The sequence below is a fragment of the Octodon degus genome, unplaced genomic scaffold (assembly GCF_000260255.1).
Source record: "Octodon degus isolate 3935 unplaced genomic scaffold, OctDeg1.0 scaffold00012, whole genome shotgun sequence".
NCBI classification, from domain to species: Eukaryota; Metazoa; Chordata; class Mammalia; order Rodentia; family Octodontidae; genus Octodon; species Octodon degus.
The window spans coordinates 17,189,496-17,196,007 of NW_004524588.1; positions in this window are offsets into that span (position 1 = coordinate 17,189,496).

Sequence of the window (6,512 nt, forward strand, 5' to 3'; positions counted from 1 at the left end):
AAAAAGTGGTTAGGATAGATATATAGTTGCATTCTCTTAATGAATAGAATGATTTGTTCTAATGGTGTTTGTAAATAAGATCACAAGTCCACTTCTTGTACAGCAATTAACCACTAAGAAGAATATATGTAGTGTATTATTTGTTGAAACTGTACTTCCGATTAGATTTGAAACTGTCTCATTGCTGTTTATCAATAAAACTTAAAAAAATTTAATAACAAATTAAATATAAATAAATAAATTAGCATTATAAATTGCTTTTACCATAGGTAAAGCCAAACATACCAGCACCTAAGATGGAAAAATGTTCACAGTAGAATAAGCTGCAGAGGGAGAAGCCAAAATAGAAACACACTTATACTGTGAAGCCAATTGTCGTTTCAGTACATTTGTAATGCACAAAATAAATCATAACACAGATATATGGACGTTGATTAATACACAGATATTTGTGTTTTTGATGGGAAGAGATCCAATGCACACAGGAACAGAATACAACAAATTAAAATGCTAGAAAGAGACAAAGTAAATATTTAATAAGGGATTGTGAGGAAAGGTGAAACTGGAACATTCACATGATGGGTATAATTTTTCTTATTCTTTAAAAATAAATGTGTGCTACTTATACAAAGAAAACAATGATGCTTTCTAACTGCTCCCCTCTGCAAAACGTCCAGTTTCCCTCAACGCTATCCAGTCTTTACCTATTCTTCATACCACTTCATAATTCTGACAAGGATTGATTGCTTCCCCATCTATTACCATACAGTTCCATTACCTCAAAAAATATTTCAAAAATTCATGCCTAAAAGCTTGTACGGTCCACACCAGACTTGTCGAATTCTGCTTGTCAGTATTCCCTGGGCGTCTACCTGCTGGATCCTTAGACGCCCAGCTGGCCGTGCACTGGTGAGGCTGCTGCTCCCGCTGCATGCCACCCTGGCGGTGCCCGTCAGGCTTGTGCAGTTAGCTAGTAAACACTCCCCAAGGAAGGATCACACGCCATTTGAAAAAAACCAATAGTAAAAGAAATCTATAGCACAACTAAGACTCTAAAGAATAATTTCAAGAGCAATAACATGCCAAATCATAAAACAGGGCTGGGGATATAGCTCAGGGGCACAGGTGCATGCCTGGCCAGCACACGGTCCAGAGTTCAATCTCCAGCACCATCAAAAAACAAGAAAAAAACCAAATCACAAAACATCCTACTTGGAGAATATCTTTTAATTCTTATGGTACTTGTTCACCCCACACATAAATTTTCTTTTGATTCTTACAATCCCTGTGAGCATCTCTGATTTATTTTTGCCACTGCATGTCACTGATCTGATCATACAGCCTTGCTGCAATCTTTACATTTCATTTTCTCTTAATTAACTTGTTGCATCATCAGTTCACCTTCAATGTCAAAAAAAAAAAAAAAATCACATTGCTTTGCAGTCTAGGGAACTTAGCTGAGATAAGCATTTTGCTGCTTCTGGGAGAAACAGTCCAGGCATAGCATGGGATTTGGAGCAAATGGACTCCTGCTCTGATCTAAGCTCCGATACGTACTACTAAATTACGCACACTTGGTGAGGCTGCATAACCCTCTAGGCCTCGATTTCTCCCACCTACGAAACTGGGATCATAATTCCTAATTAGTGGAGCTGCTTAAGGATCTTATAGAAACGTGGAATAAAGCAGATACCTGGAAGAACTCCCCAAGCAGCTGCAGCCTGGTGAAATCCTTCCCCTAGCCCCATCTGCTGGAGGCAAAGAGCAACGTCATGCCTAAGCAAAGCAGGCAGCTTTCAAAATGTAGTTTCTGTAGTTCAATATCATTTATGAAATCCTGTAATATTCAAAAGGAGAAATTGTTATCAAATGCCCAGTGTTAAGTAGGAAACGCTAAGGGGCCCAACTTGGAATCACACAACGAACTGATGACAGAAATTCATGCTTGGAGTCCACAAAGCCAATCTGAACTTTGATACGTTGAATGGATATGTACGGATGGAAGTGACAGAGATTAAGCACTCACAGGAGGGAGTGATGGTGTGTGAACTGGTAGAGGTGGTAGCAGTGGCAAGAGGCAGATTTTAAAACCCCAATTATAGGGCCAGCCAGATAGGTCAGCAGATTAAAGCTCATGCTTAGGCAGATGCAGGGGCCAGGGTTCGATCCCTCACATGCCATGCAGCCAGCCCCTGCATGCCTGTAATCCCAGCCCTTGGGAGGCTTAAACCAGGAGGATCACTATGAGTCTGATCTGTGTAGTGAGACCCTGTAGACCCTGCACTAAATACATAAAAAGACACTTTAAAAACCCGATAAGAAATTTAATCTAGATGGCAGCTTAAAAATCACCTTTGAGATTTACATAAAGGTGACTCACACCCTGTGCATTATAGAAATTGAATATTTTTCTAAAGGTTCTCCAAAATTTCACTTTTGGCTCTATTTCTGTTTTGGGTGAAACCTGTTTTTCACTTGAGAATCTGTGGCTTAAGTCTGCCTCTGCTTCCTATCAACTCAGAACATGTTTTTGTTTGTATAAAACTTCACTGAAGGCTCAAGGCAGCGGCGTTTTGTAGATGTAATGTGCTGCTAAGCAAGATATTGAAACTGAATATGGACATCCACGCTGTGCCAGGTGTCTCCATCACCGAAAACTAGCAGCTGCTCGTTAGAAGCCTCCTCTGGAGAATCCACCCAGCTTCCTCCTAGGTTATATGGGCCCCCTTCTCCCTTGAGTCTTTATTACCTCCCAGTTTGTTGGTTTGTTTTAACAGAAAATGTCACTTTCTACCTCCGTCTCATACTGTGGCTTTCATTTGCATAACCAAACATTCATTAGGAAAGCTCATTAAAATCAAGCTCCATTGACTCTGGGTCTGAGCCTTCTGCAGCATAGCTTAAGCTCCCAGAAACCAAACTTTCAGTTTCTTTCTCCCGGCACTATGGTAAACAAAAGAGAGCAAGCAGTATAGGTGTTGACCTTCTCCGGAAATGACATAGTGCCAGTTGTCCCCATAGGTCCTCATCAAACTTACATGTAAACCAACGAAACAGTCGTTACAGTTCATTTTTATTTTAAGTTGAGTTTTTGAATGTAAGTGATCAAAGGAACAATAGAGATTGGAGCTTAATATCTATGAAAGTTAAAGAAGAAAGAAAAGTTACAAATACTATCATAGCATTCCAGAAAGGAAGCAGCTGGAAAGCATGATGGAGTGTTTACTGTAGGGACTTTCCAGTCTGATGTCCCTTGTGCTGACTACGAAGACATTTTAATAGTGAGCTGGACATCCAGGATCAGAGAACAAGGAGGAGGCCAGGATCGGAGCTTAATATGACATAGAGATGATGTAACAGTGGTCACTGCAGCCAAGAGAAAGACTGCGCTCTTCGAAGAGAAGGGAATGAAAGGAAATAAGGGAAGACTCAGACTTAGCAGCAGGCAGAGTTCACAGCGAGCAGCTGCTAGGGGAAAGGGAAAGAAAAGACACAGAGGAGTCTACGCCTCACAGAGACTGGAAGAGAGCGACAGGGCCTCGAAACAGTGCGCATTCCTCAAAGGCACAGCTGGAGAGAGGGGCAGAACCGGCAGCCAGCTCGAGGTGGGTCAAGGACCACTGCCTCATAGCTCCGCAGACGGTGTGACAGTCTCGCCTCTTTAGTTCTGTGGCCTGTAGGGATTACACGCAGGTTGCGAGGTGGTCGGAGCAGCGCTAACATGGTAACGATGTCTAGCATGTAGTCGGCACTTCGATCTAATCAGGGTGGCCGTACAAGATAGTCGCTGAGCTGAAGGCGTAAGTCCACTGCGAAGACTGTGGCTTTAAACTGAGAACCATTTTTAAAAAAGCAAGTGGGAAAATGCTGCACACATATAGACTACTAAGGGATTAGACTAAGATAATTTGTAATTCTTACTTTATTGCATTTTATTAACATGTATTCATTGTGCATATTAATGAAGTTTCGTGTGATATTGTAACACGAGCATTTAGTACACATTGCTCGACTCCAGCTTCCTTTATTCGCGCCCCCATCATGCCTCTTCTCAACTTTCTAGTAACTGATGTTCTAGATTCTGGTTGACAAAAGGAAATTGACTGCACATGCTTTTAAGGACACTAAGCTAATTTTATACTCAGCTTCAATTGTGTTGTGTCTTGCTGATCTATTAAACAAAAATGTGAAAATAATAAACTGATTTTTTCTCTGAAAAAAATAACAAAGCAGCCAGTTAAACTTGGATTTCAGGCAAATAACAAATAATGTTCAGTATGTCCCATTTCTGATAAATGATGAATAATGTTAGTACAAAAATGTCCAATTTCAGGTAAATAATTTGATAGTTTTTTTTTCTTTATGTATTTCATATAGGGACTATAGGGTCTCACTGTGTAGATCGGACTCGTAGGGATCCTCCTGCTTTCAGGCTCCCAAGCCCAGGTGCACAGCACCATGCCCAGGCTCAATCAGCATCTCAGTGCACCCCAGCGACAGGGCCAACATCGAACCCTGGCCCCTGCATCCTGCCTAAGCAGGCGCTATAGTCCGCTGAGCTATCTGGCCAGCCCCTATAATTTGATAGCTACATATTTTCTTTTCTATATTTTTTAAAATTTAAGACCGTTATTAACAGGTGCTTGCAGTTGACTTTTTTGCAAGAATTACTAGAATAGTGAGAGTGGAAAAAAGAATGAGGGATAGGAGAGCGCTCCCCAAGTCAAGGCCAACCAATGCCCAGCCCTACTGCAGATGAAGCTTCTCACCTTACTACATGCGGAGACCCTACAGGCATCAACCAAAGTATTCAACCCTCTTTTCTATATTTTTATTAGCGCATTTGTAGTACATACTGATTCCACTCATTGTGAAAACTAAGTACATAAAAAGTAAGTGCATGTATACAATTTTCCTTATTCCCCTCCCAGTCTTCTCTCCTCCATCCCTGCATCCCAAGATCCCTTTACCATTTGCCAAAAATCCATCTCCCCATTTCTATGGGGTTTTTGTACCAGGAATTAAACTCAGGACCTTGCAGTTCCCAGGCAAATGCTTATGCTGCTAAGTTATATCCCCAGCCCTATCTCTCCATTTCTATGCTTTTTTCTTTGCTCTTGAAATTATACATACTTTGGATTTCTCACATAAACAAGTTATGCAAGCTTCCAGCTATGTGAGTGGCAGGATCTGCCGGTCACACCCCAGGCGCAGCGTTGGTGAGACCCTCTTTCACCACATTGGGACCTCCTACCACCACTCCGCAGCACGCACACACCCCACCCCCGCCTGCCCAGTGAGAATTTCTGCTCCATTCTGGGGACCACCAGATCCAGTCCTAGACCAGGCCTGGTGAGTGTGTGGGTGAGCTTCCCACTACCCTGCGCTGGCAGGACCTGCCAGTCCAAGCCCAGACACACCATGGGTGAGACCCTAATTCACCCCCTTGGGACCGCGCCACCATTCCACAGCACCCTCTCACCCCACCCAACCAGTGAGAATTTCTGTTGCATGCTGGGGACACTCAGAGCCAGCCCTAGCCAGGACCCGTGAGTGTGTGGGAGAGCTTGCTCTCCCCCCTACTCTACCTTGTCCCCTCCAGACTCAGCTCAGGCCTAGCATACAGGCCTGGAGTGAAACCCTGCAACTGTAATCCCTGCAGAGAGTGTAGGGGACAAAGCCACCCAGCTAGTGCAAGAGTAGAACATCCTGGCAGAGGGGCACAACAGGATCACTCCCAAAAGAGGCAGAAAGAAGAAGCAGAGCACAGCAGCCAGACCCAAGCCAGGCACAACCAGATAAATCCAAACTTTGTAGATCTGCACCGGAATTTCAGTAGGTGCTAAGGTTATAACTGCACCAAAGATCTACAACAAAGGTCAGAAGACAGTGCTACACAAAATGACAATGAGAAGGAGCAAAATGCAATCTCAGAACCCAAAACCACCCATAACAAGAGCAGAGGACAATAACACAGAAAAAATGTGGAACCACACAGCTGAAATCAATGAATGAATAACTTCTGAAATAAAGAAACAACTGCAAAAAGGTATAGAGGAACTGATTGGAAATGAAAAAAGAAATCCCTGAATTAACAGCATCTGCAGTAAAGAATCAAATGCAGAAATATATGGAGGAAACCCAATGCCCATAAAGAACAAGTAGAGAGGACATCAGTTCAGCTCAAATGTATGAATTAATAGCGTTGATAGTAAATAAGCAACAACAGAAAGTTATAGAGGAACTCAGAGCAGAATTCTTTTCTGAAATAAAAAAAGAATTCTCTGAACACTTAGCATCTGAAGTAAAGAATCAACAACAGAAACATAGGGAGGAAACCCAATCAGAAGAAAACACTGCAGTTTTCTAAAGAAGACATTGATAAAAAAAAAAATAGGAGATTAAAAAATGACAGATTCCTTGAATGAGCAATACAGGAAAGAAATACATTGCATGAGCAGAGTCAAAGAGATATAGAGAACTTAAAATCTCAATCACAAGCTTGCAAAACC